This window comes from Pinus tabuliformis, chromosome Q (assembly GCF_031772625.1).
Source record: "Pinus tabuliformis cultivar Carrire ecotype Pingquan chromosome Q, CPIR1, whole genome shotgun sequence".
Lineage (NCBI taxonomy): Eukaryota > Viridiplantae > Streptophyta > Pinopsida > Pinales > Pinaceae > Pinus > Pinus tabuliformis.
Genome location: NC_142296.1, coordinates 1,344,375,906 through 1,344,394,444, shown reverse-complemented (window position 1 = coordinate 1,344,394,444; position 18,539 = coordinate 1,344,375,906). Strand labels below are relative to the sequence as shown.

Here is an 18,539-nt window from a genome sequence, read left to right as displayed (position 1 = left end):
ATAGGTGACACCTCTTTTGTGAATTGGATCTCTTCCAACCTGGATATCCAACCTGATTCGGTGGTTTGGAAGATTTGGAAATTGGCACTTTTTCGATGATTCAGAATCTACTCAATCTTGGAAATATGCCATTGGGTCCCATACCGGATGTCCCCAGACCGAGAATCTGGGACATTTGTGATATTAGTTCTTTTGTTGAGTACCAGACATGTTTTAAGCCAGACCTAATCCTAGCCAAATACAATGGTCTTTGCATTTGTCTAATTCTTTTAGCCTGCAATTAATCGAACTTGTGATTACAGTTAAATTGCGTGACTATGAAATTTATAATTATATGCACAAAGACACAACCCTACTTAGAGGAATTATATCCATAAGCTAGTATGGGCACACTCTGCTTTTCTCAGTTGTGATGGGAGCGAAAGGGGAGTTCATGAAATTAAACCTAAGCTCTCTTTTTTCACTATAATTTATTGACTATTCAGAAATGAAACTAGAAATAAATCTTTTAAATGGCTGACTCATACAAACTAGAAAGAAAACAAAATGTGGTGATAATTAATGGGTTCAATTCTATTCATAAACAAAATTATAGAGTTATAGTTAAGACTCTCAGATTGTTCCCCATACTCTATATAGCATTTCCACGGGAAAGGAATTTATATATATTTATTGGCAAAAGAAAGGAGAATATACTATAACAGAAAAGGGAGGTCGCTTACCGACAATGTCTCTCCTCATGTTACATCTAGGCATTTTCTAATCGACTAAGTACAATTATCCCATAAATAACATATAAGTAGAACAAAATAAATATTTCATAGTAAATATCTATAAGGAGTTGTCCCTCATGGGGAAAAATAAATTTTGTTAGGATGCTCCTGCATGAAACTCCCTTAGAACAAAACATTTTCATGGACTCCTGCCCATGAGATCTTACATAGTTTCACCATGATTTTGGATCTACGCAATGTTCATCTAGGTTCCATATTCTTCTTGGAGTCCTTTTGATTAACCAAATTTTCATAATAATCATTCTTCCTTGTCTTTTTGACAAGCTTCTGGGAAAGGTTCATATCCATATACAACTTTTGGGATGTAGGCAACTAGCCCTTCCACTGAATCCTTTCCTGATCATCCTCCTTGTCATCCTTAGGTGAACTGTAAAGGTACATATATACTACATTAAATATGGGATAAGTCCCTATGTCAAGGGGTAAATCGGTTTCATATGAATTATGTGAGAACTTCTTCAATATTTTGTAGGGCCCGATTTTATTTAGCTTTAGCTTATTATCCTCATGTTTTGGAAACATTACTTTCCTCAAATGTTCTTGTACCATATCACCAACTTCAAAGTTTACTTCTTGTTTTATCATATCTAACCTTTTCTTATAGTTATGGTTGCTATCCTAAAATTGCCCCTTAACTTGTTCATGTAGATTTTTCATTATTGTTGAAAATTCCTTTGCATCAACACTTTGATTACATCTTTTCCCAAATTTCGAAGTTGATAGATGTCTCTTGGGTGCATGCCATATACCATTTGAAGTGTACTTTTTCTTATGCTCCTCTTCGACGAATCATTTTAGGAAAATTCATCCTAGGGAAGAACTTGATCCCACTATATATTGTGTTCATTTACTAAGTATCTTAACATATTTCCCAAGATTTTTCTTACTACTTCACTTTTCCCATATGTTTGAGGATGATAAGCTAAGATGTATCCAAGGTTTTTCCTAGATATGTTTCATAAATTCCTCCAAAAGTTCCCAACAAATTTTTTGTCTTAGTCTTAGGCTATGCTTTTAGGTAGGCCGTGTAGTCTTACAATTTCTATGGAAAATAAATTTGCAATGTGGGTGAAATCATTATTTTTTGGACATGGTATAAAGTGTGTCATTTTAAAAATATTTTAATCAATACAAAAAATAAATCCTTTTTCTCAAAGTTATAAGAAAACCCAAAATAAAATCCATATTAATGGCATTATTGTAACAACCCTCATGAAAATTCCATGTCATAAAAGTTAATAAAGGAAAAATAATAACAACGATTGATGCAATACTTATTTCAAGCTGAATGTTGGGAAAAACATCCTAGTGTGGGTGTTCATTTGGTTTAAAATGTCTAAGGAAATTGGAAAGGGTAATGGCTAAGGCTTTGGAAAGGAAAAATGACATTTTTGGCACATTTATTTATGGAAATAATAGAAATTAGGAGAAAAGGGAGGTGAAAGGTCACAGGTTGCATGTGAGGAGGAAAATGAACAAAATAGAGGCCTCATTCATAAAAGGGCTTCTCAGGGTCAATACAAAGACTTTTTTTAGTTCAGTTTTGGAGCTCTGTCGTTATTCTCTCTCTCTCATACTCTTGGATACTTAGAGTTTTCTTGGAGAACTCTTGGAGACTATGGTATACTTGGAGTTTTGGAGCAAGAAGGAAAAGGAAGAGCAGAAAGTGCAAGAGGACATCGGGATCAACAACTACATCAAATTTGGCTTGTAGGTACTGAGTTGCATGTATGTTTTCCTCACTAGTTTTGGCATGCATGGCATATGTTTTTGGATTATTGGTCATGATCTGTCACTGACATGGAGGATTGCCTAGATTGACAATGGATCTCCTAGCCTTTCCATTTCCTGGATAACCATGGAGATTTTAGTTTTATTTCCTTGTTTTGTTTTGTTTCGTTCTCATGTTTCCTTTAGCATGGGTTGACTTATTGATGCAAGAGCATGTCACTTGGAGGGAAAATCTTCAAACTTATTCGAGAAAATCCAAAAAAATCTACAGGCAAAGGAGTGGGGTCCTTTAGCCCGCAATTTTCATGCTTTTCTAGCTTAGGATAATGATAAAATTAAGAATAAGATCAAGCTATAATAAATCGCTTTATGATAAGCTGTAGTAGCTTTATTTCTTTAAATCACTTTATGTAAAAAAGTCATGCTTTTGTAAAGGATAATGGCTGAGAAAGCTTTATCTATTAATTATAAATAAAATAACGGGACACTCAGAGTGAGAGTCGTGCCCGGAAGCATTATCATCTGAAGAAAAACCTCTCTCTGCATCTAATTATATGGTTCTTTGTTGAATGTTAATTACATGCGCATGTCATCTTTAATGGCCTTTTTCCTGAGTTTGAATATCGATGAATTAGCCTTATTTTCCCATGAATATTTAGGTTGGAGCCTTTAAAATCGTTTTTCCTTCATATCGGCGAGTGCAAGCTTCTTAAATCGTTGTATAGAGTTCCGCGGCCAAACTCTGTTTTACACAGAGAATTCGTGAAAAAACATTAGTCTGGACATAGCTTTGGACCTGAAATTTTATTGATTTTGGTTCATACCCATATCGGGTCTGAACCTTCATCGCATCGCATAACCATAAGTGGAGCGGAAGAGATTTGTGGAACCACCGAAGTCCGAAACCCTGATAAGCTCGGACCCGAAATATTATATAGTGGGTTGGATAAGTTTTCGGGTCCACAAGGATTGTCGCATCGCACAGTCGGAGCGGAAGGAGTCTATTGTGTGGACTTTTGGAATCGCCAATAGCAATTGCTGATAGCCACGTGGCAGATCACATCGGGGAATCGCCATATTAAAGCACCGATAGTATTGTTCCGACCCTTTGTAATAAAAGTCTGCCGATAGTGTTAATTGCGTTTCAAACGCACAGTTGAAATATAAAGCACCGATAGTTAATTCTTTTGAATTAACAATATAGTGATATTAAAGTGCTGATAGTGTATTTTTCGTTCCTTTGGAACGAAAGCCCTCCACTCATTTATATTTATTTTTCAACACATTTTCGTTGTTTTAAAGCAACGAGGCTTATGGTATGATTTATGCCCAATAACAAGGGTTGGGGTGATTTAAAAAGGAAGAATGGTTATATAAAGGAGCAAGGGAATTATTATAATAGTGAGTCTAATAGTAAATGACTGATACACCGGTGGAAGTAGAAGGAGAAATTCAGCCAGCATTAGAAGAAATTATCTCAGGTTTCAGCCGTTTGTCCATATCGCCTGCACCTAGGCCACCATTAGTTGTATCAGAGCATCCTTTTGACACTGAATTGAATCTCAGAAACAGGAGAAGGAAAGTTAATATGGCTTTTAGAGTTGGAAGAGGACATGGACATGGTGGAAGAGGATGCCATGTTGCAAACACTGAAGTAATGGAAGTTGTGAAATAGATGTAAGCTAGATTGGATGCATTAACAACAGGCATAAATATAGATGATGGAGATGTTAGTGAACTTGAGGTTGAAGCTGCAGAGGAGGAAGCTGTAAAAGTTACCCCTGAGATGAGATTCTTCCAGTCAGTGTTGAGATCCACAGCTAGGCCAAAGACTGAGGTTCCAATAGATGAAGGAGGACTTAATGCAGAAGAATTGATAGACTGGATTAATGGCATGGAGAAATTCTTCGACTATTCTTCTGAGAAGAAAGTCAAGTTTGCTGTCACCAAGTTAAAATGCCATGAAGTGCTTTGGTGGGATGGTGTGCAAGCAGAAAGGAAGAGACTTGGCAAGCAACCAATAAATAATTGGAGCAAGATGGTAGCAAAGCTATGAGGTAAGTTTTTGCCAAGTAATTATCAGCAAACCTTGTTCAGACAGATGCAAAATCTTAGACAGAGGTCTTTGACAGTAAAATAATACACAAAGGAATTCTACAAGGTAAGCATTAGAGCTGGAGAAGCCCAGAATACAGATGAGAAGGTGGCTATATATGTGAATGGCCTTAGGATGGACATTCAAGATGAAATAAGTCTTTTGTCTCCTAAAACAGTAGAGGAAGCTTATCAGATAGCACTGAAAGCTGAAGAAAAACTCATGAGGAAGCAGTCTGCCAGAGGGAGAGGTACTTTCCGAGGAAGGGGAAGTCAAGGTGGTAGAGGAAGATCTACAACACCTAAAGATGGAGCTAGCAGCAACTCAACCCAGCATGCACCCACAGGAGGTGATGCAAGAGGCAGAGGGAGTTTTTCTAGAGGAAGAGGAGGCAGAGGAAGAGGAAGAGAAGTAAGATGTTACAGATGTAACAAACTGGGACACAGAGCTTTTGAGTGCCCAGAGAATGCAGGAACAAGCTAGAGGAATGCAATTGTTGCTCTAGTTGAGGGAGAAGCACCAATAGCAGCAGTGACAGAAGAAGAAAATATACCAGAGAGGGGAGAATCTTTGGTAGTTAATAAAGTTTTGCTCAAGCCAACAAAGGAGATAGTTGAACCATCACAAAGAAAGACTTTATTTAGGACAGTGTGTAAAGTCCAAGGGAAATGTTGTCAGATGATCATTGATAGTGGAAGAAATGATAATTTGGTCTCTACAAAAGTCGTGGAGAAATTGAAGCTAAAGACAATGAAACATCCAACACCTTACAAGGTTTCATGGCTACAAAAGAGACATCAATTGTTAGTAAATGAACAGTGTGAAGTGGAATTTCAGGTGGGCCAGTATAAAGATAAAATTGTATGTGATGTGATGCCAATGGATGTGTGTCATATATTGCTTGGAAGACCTTGGAAATATGATAGAGGAGCCATGCATGATGGAAAAAGAAACACCTACTAGTTTGGAAAGGATGGTGTCAATCATACGTTACTGCCTCTGCAAGAAGAAGATGTACCAGGAAAGAAGACTGATCCAAAAACTTTGTTATTAGGAGGAAAGGAATACTTGAAGTAGATTGAAGAGAATGAGGTAAATTTTGTTATAATTGGCAAGCCCAAGGTAATAATGACTTCTACTAAAGTTTTTGATTTACCCATTGAAATTCAAGAAATGTTGGAGAAATATTGTGATATTGTTGTTGATGATTTGCCAAATGAGTTGCCACCCATTAGAAGAATTAGCCATCATATAGATTTGATTCCTGGAGCAAGTTTGCCTAACAAAGAAGTGTACAGAATGACTCCTACAGAAAATTAAGAGGTTAGAAAGCAGGTGCAATAATTACTTGACAAAGCGCTGATCAGAGAATGCTTGAGTCCTTGCATAGTACCAACAGTGCTGAGTCCAAAGAAAGATGGAGGCTGGAGAATGTGTACAGATTCAAGAGCCATCAATAAAATCATAATTAGGTACAGATTTCCATTACCTAGAATTGAATATTTAATGGATTGCTTGAGTGGAGAAAAGTATTTTTCAAAACTAGATCTTAAAAGTGGGTATCATCAAATAAGGATAAGAGAAGGGGATGAGTGGAAAACCGCTTTTAAGACAAATGAGGGATTATATGAGTGGAGAGTAATGCCTTTTGGGTTGTCAAATGCACCAAGCACATTTATGGGACTCATAGATGAAGTTTTTAAAGATTTTATTGGTAAATTTGTAATAGTATATCTGGACGACATATTAGTTTACAGCAGGTCTAAGGAGGAGCATATGAGGCATTTGAACTATGTCTTACAAAAGCTGCAGCAGGAGAAATTATTGTTGAATTTGAAGAAGTGTTCATTTATGAAAGAAGAGCTAGTGTACATGGGTTTTGTTATTTCTGCTGAAGAGCTGAAGATGGATCCAGAGAAGATCAAGGCAATCATGGAGTGGCCTTCACCCAAGAGTGTTTTTGAGGTAAGAAGTTTTCATGGTCTTGCTAGCTTTTATAGAAAATTCATTAAAAATTTTAGTAAGATCAATGCACCTATTATTGAGACCATAAAGAAGGAAAAATAACCATTTAGATAAACTGCTGAAGCAGAGAAGAATTTTCAGTTGTTAAAGAAGAAAATCATTGAAAAACCTATTTTCGTTTTACCTGATTTTAGTAAGCCTTTCCAAGTGAAGTGTGATCCCAGCAGAGAAGCTATTGGAGGTGTTTTAAGCCAGGAAGATAGACCAATAGCCTATTTTAGTGAAAAGTTGAATGATTCAAAAAGTAAGTATTCTTCTTATGACAAAGAGTTCTATGCAGTTGTGCAGTCGTTAAATAAATGGAGGCATTATCTAATGTCAAAGGAATTCATCCTTTATTTAGATAACCATGCACTATAATTTATAATGCAGCAACCAAAGCTCAGCCAGAAACATGCTAAATGGGTAGAATATCTTCAAGGTTTCCATTTTGTTTTGAAGCATATAAATGGCCAATCAAACAAGGTTGCAGATGTCTTAAGTAGGAGGAATGTATTATTTCAAGAGAGTCAAATCCAAGTTTTGGGTTTTTATTTTCTTAAAGAATTGTATGAGACTCATTCAGATTTTAAAGAGGCATTTGAGGCTTGTAAAAATCATGTTTTGATGGATAGGAGTAAATGGTTGGATTACTTCTTACAAGATGGACTGTTGTTTAAAAAAAATCAGTTGTGCATACCAAACTGTTCAATGAGGGAGAATTTAATCAAAGAAAAACATAGTGGAGGACTTGCAGGACATTTTGGTGTAGAGAAGACTTATGAGCAGCTAAACAGATTTTATTTCTAGCCGAAAATGAAATCTGAAGTGGAGAAGTATGTGAGAACTTGCAAAGTCTGTCAATATGCAAAGGGAAGAAGCCAAAACACAGGTTTGTATATTCCATTACCAATTCCAGATAAGCCTTGGGATATGGTAAGTATGGATTTTGTTTTGGGTTTACCAAAGACTCAAAGAAGCAGTGATTCAAATTTTTGTTGTAGTGGACATATTTTAAAAAATGGCACACTTTATTCCATGTTATAAGACTAGTGATGCTTCTCACATTGCTAATTTGTTTTTTAAGGACGTTGTAAGATTAGGTGGGTTGCCTAAGAGTATTGTCTCCGACAGGGATTCCAAATTTGTTGGACATTTATGAAGGACATTATGGAAGAAGTTGGGAACTAAATTAAGTTTCAGTTCTGCCTATCATCCACAAACTGATGGACAGACTGAAGTTGTGAATAGGAGTTTGGGAAATCTTTTAAGGAGCCTTATTGCAGAACATCCAAAGCAGTGGGATCAAGTATTGGCACAAGTTGAATATGCATATAATAACTCACCTAACAGGATTACATGACAGAGTCCATTCCATATTGTTTATGGAATGCATCCAAGAGGAGTAGCTGAGTTACGAAACTTGGGAAAAGAAGAGATGAGAAGTGTAGAGGGTGAAGACTTTGCTTCAGAAATGCAAGCAATACATGAACAAGTGAAATAACAGTTGTAGGATAGCAACATCAAGTACAAAACCAGAGTAGACATGAGAAGAAGAGAGGTGAACTTTGAAGTTGGAGATTTGGTTTTATCACATCTCAGAAAGGAGAGGTTTCCAAAGAGGGAGTATAACAAACTGAAGTTCAAAAAAATTGGACCGTGTAGAGTGTTGAGGAAATTTTCTGCAAATGCCTATGATATTGAGTTACCCCCTGATGTTGGAATATCACCAATTTTTAATGCTGCAGACCTGTACAATTATGAAGGTGAAAATGCAGATGATACAACACAAGATTAAGAGACCCAAGAGATTGACTAGAATTCTGGACAAGAAGGTGTTTAAGAAAACAAGGGGAAAAGAATCCTTCTAGTATTTGTTAAAGTGGAAGGATCAGCTGACCACTGAAGCTACTTGGGTTACAGAAGACATGCTACAGAAACTGGAAAGTTCTGTAGATGAACTCATGGATAGGAGCCCATGAAGAATTTTGTCCTCCGAAGTCTGATGCAGGAGCATGTGACTTGGAGGGAAAATATTCAAACTCATTCTAGAAAATCCAAAAAATTCTATAGGCAAAGGAGTGGGGTCCTTTAGCCCACAATTTTCATGCTTTTCTAGCTTAGGATAATGATAAAATTAAGAATAATATCAAGTTGTAATAAATCGCTTTATGATAAGCTGTAGTAGCTTTATTGCTTTAAATCACTTTATGTTAAAATAAGTCATGCTTTTGTAAAGGATAATGGGTGAGAAAGCTTTATCTATTAATTATAAATAAAATAACGAGACGCTCAGAGGGAGAGTCATGCCCGGAAGCATTATCATCTGAAGAAAAACCTCTCTCTGCATTTGATTATATGGTTCTCTGTTGAATGTTATTTATATGCGTGTATCAGCTTTAATGGCATTTTTTCTGAGTTTGAATATCGATGAATTAGCCTTATTTTCCCATGAATATTTAGGTTGGAGCCTTTAAAATCTTTTTTCCTTCATATCAGTGAACATAGGCTTCTTAAATCATTGTATAGAGTTTCGCGGCCAAACTATGTTTTACACAAAGAATTCGTAAAAAAATATTAGTCTGGACGTAGCTCTGGACCTAAAATTTTATTGATTTTGGTTCATACCTGTATTAGGTCCGAACCTTCATCGCATCGCATAACCATAAGTGGAGCGGAAGAGATCTGTAGAACCACTGAAGTCCGAAACCCCGATAAGCTCGGACCCGAAATATTATATGGCGGGTTGGATAAATTTTCGGGTCCATAAGGATTGTCGCATCACACAGTCGAAGCGGAAGGAGTCTATTGTGTGGACTTTTGGAATCATCGATAGCAATTGTCGATAGACACGTGGTAGATTGCATCGGGGAATCGCCATATTAAAGTGCCGATAGTATTGTTTTGACCCTTTGTACTAAAAGTGTGCCAATAGTGTTAATTGCGTTTCAAACACACAATTGAAATATAAAGCGTCGATAGTTAATTCTTTTGAATTAACAATATAGTGATCTTAAAGCACCGATTGTGTATTTTTCGTTCCTTTGGAACGAAATCCCTCCGCCCGTGTATATTGTGTTTTCAATGCATTTTGTTTTTTTAAAGCAACAAGGCTTATGGTATGATTTATGCCCGATAACAAGGGTTGGGGTGATTTAAAAAGGAAGAATGGTTATATAAAGGAGCAAGGGAATTATTATAATAGTGAGTCTAATAGTAAATGACTGATACACCAGTGGAAGCAGAAGGAGAAATTCAGCCAGCATTAGAAGAAATTATCTCAGGTTCTAGCCGTTTGTCCATGTCGCCTGCACCTAGGCCACTAGTTATTAAATCTTGGAAGCCCTAGTTGCATAAGCACTCTAGAAGCCTTGTAATAGCTTGGGTTGAGTTACTAGTCCTAGATACCTTGGTTAGACAAAAGTTGTGGAAGCTGTTAGTGGGTTGAGTTACTAGTATTGGAAGCCCTGGTTAGGAAAATGCTATGAAAGCCCATTGAAAGTTGTGGGTTGAGTTACTAGTCCTGGAAGCCTTGGTTGGAACAAACGCTCTAGAGCATTGGAAGGATTGGGTAGAGACCAATATGATGACGATTTTGTGATGTTCGACCATGAGGTGGAATCAATGTTTGATGGGTTGAGATAGTTGGCCTCTGGAAGCCCTGGATGGTTTTGGATTGATGTGTTCTATGAGACCCCACATTCATGCTTGGAATATGGCATGGGGGTGAATGGATGAAGTGATATTTGGCTCATCCATTCTACGGTCGGGTGGAACATCGAAGTCCCATCCTAGGTTGGGATTTTGTATCATCAATATGAGGTTATTTCTCCTTGTATTTCTATGAGTATTATACTGGTTTATATGTGGATTATACGATTGTGATTTTCCTCGTATTTCTAATGTTGTTATGTTGGTTATGTATATGTGTTATGATAGTAGATATGTATGGCCCTCATCATGCTTTTACTTGTAAATGAATAGACAATGTATCTATGACCTAATACATGATAATGCAACAAATGATATGAGGGAATAATGGTTCTTAGTGATTCTCAGATAAGTATGAGATCCCTATGCTTAAATCCGTTGTTTACACCTATAGATTACATATTTGTGATATGTTTGATGAAATGCCTTTCATGGTTATTAGGGGTCCAGTTAAGGGCTTGTTCAAGTATTTACTTTGGCATCATTGTTTCCCTATTATCTTACTATTCTGGAGGTGTCATTCAATTATGGGAAGTGACGTAGTCTCTAGGGTTGAAAAAGTGGCTCAAATCCCAGGGACACTTGCACAACACTGAGTAAAATAGTCCTTGGATGCTAACATGCCATGTTAAGAGAGCATCCAAAACCTCCTGGATGTTGGCAAGCCTATAACATGGGAGGTTTTGGGGGTCAAGTTGTCTAAAATCTCAGTGGGACCTAGGGGATGATTGTCAGAATGGTTGGGATGCTTTCTGAGGGTCTAATGTTGATGTTTAAGGTCTAGATGGTATGTTTTTGTCAGTTCCACTTCCTTAACGTGACTTAGGAGGTTGAATCATATCATAGTGGCCTCTCGTCGTATGTTTGCCCTGGTTGGCCAGTTACTTGGGTAGATGTGGGAGGAGGGTGTTACAGATTGGTATCATAGTATGGTTCACCCCTTGGATTGGATGGGTTGGGTGTTGGTTGTGCATGTCGGCTGCACGTGTGTATCTTGTGTTGTGAGACCATGTGCTTGTTGCATTTGCATGGTGTTGATCATGGTTGTAGTGATGTCGACTTGTGGAAGTTGATGTTGTTTTTGTGGAGTGCACTGTCCTGAGTGTATGACTGGTTACATGTTGTTATATGTCACTTACATGTATCATTCTTATATGTTTGGTTACATGTTGCTACCCATTGTTACAAGCATTTCTTGTTTACGCTTGATCATATGTGTTTATGCATGTGTGTTGTCCATGGTTATGCTTGTGTTTTGTTTGCATATGTGTTGGTGTATCATCTACGTTTATGGTTTTGCATTGTACACATATGTTGGCGTTGTTGATGTCATCATACATGAGGTCATGGTATTTGTGGTTGACATGGTCATGCAGTGGTGACTGGACTCTAACTAGAATGATGGATATAGGATTATATGCTTATGATTTATATTTCTATATGCTATTGTGACTATGTTATACATGCATTATTCTAATTCGTTGATATTGAAGATGAGATATCCTCCCCAAACTATGCTAAGTTATGTTGGTTTATTGTGTTTTGGTTTAGATGGTATGAAGTACTCTGTAGGAAGAATATCAAATATGAATAACAAGATGGTAGACTACAGTTCTCGAGATTCTCGCTATAGATCAAATGAGGAGCATGGTGTTGGGCATTCTTCTAATCTAACAGACACGTTGAGAAGCTTAAGGGAAGAAATATGGAGTTGTAAGGCAGATAATGACATAATCATACAGACATAGAAGAAATAAGCAGAGGTAAATGTAGTGATACTTCAGAGTTTGTTAGATTCGAAGTGAGAGGGACCTTGTCAGATCAACCATGAGAAGGAGGAAAGAAATAATGGGGCGTATGGTAGTAGGTCGCGTCGTGGTCATAGGTCGGATAGAGATGACACAGTGAGAGATGGCAAATTGTTGGACACTCCGGATAGGAGAGGTGATGGACATAGGTACTATTCTAGTTCTAATTCAGATATGCACTATGATCGTTATCGTTATCATCCTTACAGGAGGACTGATAAGGGATACTTTCCATATGAGCTTAATAAATCAAAGACACCTACTTTTTATGGAGAAATGAATAAATCATAGGATGCAGAGGAAAGGTTTCTTGGCATGAGAAAGTTCTTCAAGTTACATGATTATTCAGGGAACGTGAAAGCCAGAGTAGCTACATTTAGTCTCAAAGGTAAAGCATACATTTGGTGGGAAGATGTGAAGAATGTAATATGTATTCATGAGGAGGACTTGACTTGGAGTGAGATTGAATGGTTATTCAAGAAGAAATACCTATCAGATAGATACTATGATGACATAAAAAAATAATTCTATGAGCTAAATATGGGATTGATGACAGATGAGGAGTACAATAGTAGGTTCGTGTAGCTACTAAGGTGTGTGCCTTACCTCATGGAGAAGAAGCCCAAGATTCAGAGGTTCATAGTGGATTACTTGTTGTATTCAAATATGGGTTTGAGTTCAATGAGCCTAGATTGTTGGAGAAGACCATCCGAAAGCTAAGGCATTGCTATGAGCAATCAAAGCACAGTTCTGAGACTAGGCTAGACTAGAAAGGTAATTGAAAGAACAAAGGAAAATGGAACAAGGAGTGATTAAGGCCTCATGGTACAGGTAATAAAGACATTGCAACACCATAAACAATGTAAACTTTGAAATGAGAACTGATACTGTTACCCGTTTCGTAGAGATAGCAAAAAAGTGACCTGATTTTGAAAAGGGGTGATGCAGAATGAACATGTTTTTTTTAGAGCATAGTTTTTGGAAGGAATGTCATGGGAAGGATAGTTTTATGTACATTACGTTTTAGAATGGTAGTGATTTTCATGCTGATTTAAAAAAGTGAGTATTCTGCATAACCCCCTTTTTTTAAAAGACTTGTTTTTTGGCTTTAAATTTTCTAATGTATAAAATGTAAATAATTATTTTGTAAATTTGATCATTTTTGAAGTGGTCGTTTTCTTCACATTTTCTTGTTTTTTATTTTAATTTTTTTTTTTTAGTGAGGTTTTTATTGTTTTGCATTTTTAAATTAGGAGGTCAATATTTAGAATTTCGATATTCTACATATTTATACATAATTAATTTTTCACTCCACATGAAATAATTGTTTCTAAAAAACAATATTTTTTAGCAATGGACATAAATTAACCATTTTTAACATAAATATAACTAAAAAACTACATGTTTTGATAATTTTTTGCTAGAATTGACATGTCAAAATCACAATTTTTATACGATAATTTTAACTAAAAATGGTTAAATAATAGCTTTTTTTATGAATTTCATGTCAAAAAAATAATAATAATCACTTTAAAAAAAAAAAAATAATGATTAACTTAAAAATCAATGCGAAAATCACATATTACAAATATTGAACGTATAACAACACTAATTATGTGTTTATTCTTCTCATAAAATGTCAAAGTCAAAACATTGCAAAGCTTGATTTCCAAGCATAACTTAAATTTAATCAACAATGTCACGTAATCCAAACTCTTCCTCCTCTAGAATTTCATCATTGTCTTCTTCCACAATATTTTCTGTTTCCTTTTGCTCATTTTCCTCTTCTAATGGGTCTTTGATGTCTGTGAATCTCCCAATGTATGTCTTTCCAAACATTCCATGTAATGGTGGTTGGGGTTCCTTTGCCTTTTTTGCCACATGTGATTCACTAAAGTCCCCTTTCTTCAACCCAATTTCTTGCATTGCATCTGGAAGAAATTGAAGAGCATTAATTCTTTGTTGAATGAAAGGCTGAAATGTTTAGAAATTTTCTTGAATAACTATTTCAAATACCATTTAAGAAAATATGGTAATGCAAGCACATACTCAACGCCCATGTCACCTCCTCAACGCCCATGTCATTTTTATAAAATAGAATGTATTTATCATTATACTCAACATTCATTTTTATCAAAATTCAATATTTTCACAAACATGAAATCACTTTAAAACATTTTATATCAATTTTATACCAATTTTCAAAATTAATAAAACAAACTCAACTAATTTAATAATGGTGAATTGTAATATATAAAAAGAACTCACTACATATCATCCACTACGAATGTTAATCAAGTGAAGAAAAAAACACTATAATTCATCCAAACACAATTAATTTTATATTTATTAAAAAAATCAAAATTATATATGTTCAAGTCTACATGTGAAATTTATTTATATGATTAAGACTTGCTTACACACTTGCTTCCCTTGTAATCAATTCATCTCAACAGAATTATCAGCAAAAACAAATCTTATCTATGCAAAGAGATAAAAGATAAGCTTCTTCGAAAAACTTTTTTATTTCCTCCAAGTGATTTGTCTATTTATCAATTTAATAATGATGTGTGGAATTAAACCATATAAATTTATTAGAAATTATTGAAATTTTTATTTATTAACACCAATCTAGTCAAAACGATCCCAAATCTCCCAAAAACGACTGTTTTAACCTCATGCATTCAAACAAAATGAGCCTAACAGACCCTAAACAAAATGAATTAAGTGAGTTGTTGACTCAGCCTAACAAATCCTAACTGACATATCTTGATCACATTCCAAATTCGAGTCATTAACTAAAATAGTCGAAAGACCCTCACCCTATATCTCAAGTCTTGAAGCACTTGGTTGCCTTCATTTACCAAACATTGCTTGCGTACGTTTGGACTTGATTTGGTTTATAACAATTTGCTTAGCCAAAGAGAGCAGGGAATCCATTTGTGATTATTTACAGATTTGCAAATGGAAAATGCAAACTATTTTATGCAATCAACGAAGAATTGCAAATTGCAAATTACAGATTTGCAAATGAAAAATATAAACTATTTTATTCTGTTCTGATGAGATAAATAAATATTTGACATTTTCACCATTTATGACAATCAAATTTCCGCCCTCCTCTATTCTTATTTCATTACCTTCTTTTTGAATCTTGAACATTGGTTTTGTCCCATCCTCTTTTTTCTCCTTAGATATTAGCACTTCTAGGTTTTCTTAGGCTTCCACCCCCTTATTTTATCATACCCATATTTCCTTATTTTCGCAATACACCTCTTAAAATATTGTGCCATGGAATATCAATCATCTAAAAGGAACTTTCCAATAGTCCAAATGTTGATTGAATATTTATTTTCCCCATTACATGGATATGTCCTTTGGATGGAGTTCCAAATCAACTAATAGTTGAATAAATATCCTATCCACCATGGTTCAATACTCTTATTCAAGGTTGATGTATTCCAATGAAGTCCATTTCCAATAATTTCCAATATATCTCTCATCTAAAGCTCCATCGAGAGACCAAGAAACAACATCCAAACCAGTCATATGAAGAAGGGTCTAGTTTGAGGATTGAACATTGAGTCGAAAAAAATGTTATAAATCAAATGCCATACCAAACTCTACATAAAAGTTGCACAATGATCATTGAGTACCATGAACAAGAGCCCGTAAGAATGTAATATTTATATACATAATTTCATTTCTCTCAATGCAACAGTCCCTTTTAATTTCATAATTTGATTGTCAAACACCATGTATATATGCTCTCAATGCAATAGTCCCTTCTATCTTCTCATGAGCATGTATGCATATTTTCCATTTCCAATAATGGAACTTTGATTTCACTGCAATTCGAGGACTCTTGGGAGCGACTATGAGACGACTATATTGCAAAACAATGATATTAGGTTTATAATCCTCAATATATAATTGCTTATATATAAACTTTTTTTGTACAGATTCTTTAGGTTCATAAGAGACTTGCCCAGTGAACATAATTGGACACAAGTTCATATGAGTGCGTTTCTAGATTTACCCAATATAAGTTAGAATGCCCCTCAAATTGTAGATAGATATAGTTATACTCTTTTTAACGAAGGAATAGTATGAACATTTTAGTTTGAAAGCATAAGATTACTTCCTGTTCGGTTGCTCAGTTCAACTAGCATCACCAGTAATCTCTACAAGAACACAATCCATCCTTAAAGTGGTGGAATCAGTTTTTATCTCTCACAATAATTTCTCTCCCAGCAACCTTGGAGATGAACTTAGTGGCAATGCGGTAGTCATTACGCACATGAAGGTTCTTCATGATACGGATCGGGGTGCCCGGGCTCGTTTTCATCACTCATATGGGAAGACTCAGCGAAGGCGATTCTGAGAATCGCCCCGCCACCAGTGGTGGTGGCGAGGTGATTCTCAGAATCGCCCCACCACCTTAGTTTTTTAAATATATCATCATTTTTTTCCATGGAAAACTGGGTATATTTTACATTACAAAAACTGCAACCAAGTGTATATCTTTTCATGGCGCTCTCATTACTTGTAATGCTAACATATTGTTCTTATTGTTTTCAGCGATCCCATTGGAGAAAATGCGAAAGACAACTATTGGGATAGGACTTCCACCGCTGAGAGTCTCTGATCTTCCATCCTTTCTACAACCTGCAAATCCCTACTCCCTGCAAGTGCTAGTGAATGTACTTTTATTTCTACCAGAGGCAACGTGGGTTCTTGGAAATTCGTTTAACGAACTCGAATCGGAAGAAATAAATTCAATGAAATCGATAGCTCCCATTCGCACTGTCGGTCCTCTCATACCCTCTGCTTTCTTGGATGGACGAAAGCCCCCAAACACAGAGTTCGTTGCACATGTATCAGAAAACGTCAAGTGCATAGATTGGTTGAATGCTAAGCAACCCGGGAGCACTGTGTACGTTTCCTTTGGAAGCCTCGCGGTTCTTTCGAAAGAACAAAATCATGAGATCGCTTTTGGGCTGAAGGCTAGTGGATATTCCTTTATATGGGTTATTCGTCCAGCCTCTTCAAAAGCAGAGATACACCAGTGGTCAATTTAAAAAACTAAGGTGGTGGGGTGATTCTGAGAATCGCCTCGCCACCGCCCCGCCACCACCACTGGTGGCGGGGCGGTGGTGGGGCGATTCTCAAAATCACCCCACCACCTTAGTTTTTTAAATATATCGTCATTTTTTTCCATGGAAAACTGGGTATATTTTACATTACAAAAATTGCAACCAAGTGTATATCTTTTCATGGCACTCTCATTACTTGTAATGCTAACATATTGTTCTTATTGTTTTCAGCTATCCCGTTGGAGAAAATGTGAAAGACAACTGTTGGGACAGGACTTCCACCGCTGAGAGTCTTTGATCTGCCATCCTTTCTACAACCTGCAAATCCCTACTCCCTGCAAGTGCTAGTGAATGTACTTTTATTTCTACCAGAGGCAATGTGGGTTCTTGGAAATTCGTTTGGTGAACTCGAATCCGAAGAAATAACCGCAATGAAAGCGATAGCTCCCATTCGCACTGTGGGTCCTCTCATACCCTCAGCTTTCTTGGATGGACAGAAGCCCCCGGACACAGAGTTCGTTGCACAAGTATCAGAAAACGTCAAGTACATAGATTGGTTGAATGCTAAGCAACTCGGGAGCGCTGTGTACGTTTCCTTCGGAAGCAGCCTCGCGGTTCTTTCGAAAGAACAAAATCATGAGATCGCTTTTGGGCTCAAGGCCAGTGGATATTCCTTTTTATGGGTTATTCGTCCAGCCTCTTCAAAAGCGGAGATACACCAGTGGTCAATTTAAAAAACTAAGGTGGTGGGGCGATTTTGAGAATCGCCCCACCACTGCCCCGCCACCACCACTGGTGGTGGGGCGATTCTCAGAATCGCCTTCGCCGAGTCTTCCCATATGAGTGATGAAAACGAGCCTGGGCACCCCCATCCGTATCATGAAGAACCTTCGTGTGTGTAATGACTGCCACATTGCCACTAAGTTCATCTCCAAGGTTGCTGGGAGAGAAATTATTGTGAGAGATAAAAACCGATTCCACCACTTTAAGGATGGATTGTGTTCTTGTAGAGATTACTGGTGATGCTAGTTGAACTGAGCAACCGAACAGGAAGTAAGCTTATGCTTTCAAACTAAAATGTTCATACTATTCCTTCGTTAAAAAGAGTATAGTATCTATCTACAATTTGAGGGGCATTCTAACTTATATTGGGTAAATCTAGAAACGCACTCATATGAACTTGTGTCCAATTATGTTCACTGGGCAAGTCTCTTATGAACCTAAAGAATCTGTACAAAAAAAGTTTATATATAAGCAATTATATACTGAGGATTATAAACCTAATATCATTGTTTTGCAA

General features: G+C 36.5%; 1 pseudogene; it reads left to right on the top strand.

Moving 5' to 3' along the window:
• Window positions 1–17,616: 17,616 nt before the first annotated feature.
• LOC149224844 (UDP-glycosyltransferase 74D1 pseudogene) lies at window positions 17,617–17,973 on the top strand (annotated as a pseudogene).
• Window positions 17,974–18,539: the final 566 nt, after the last annotated feature.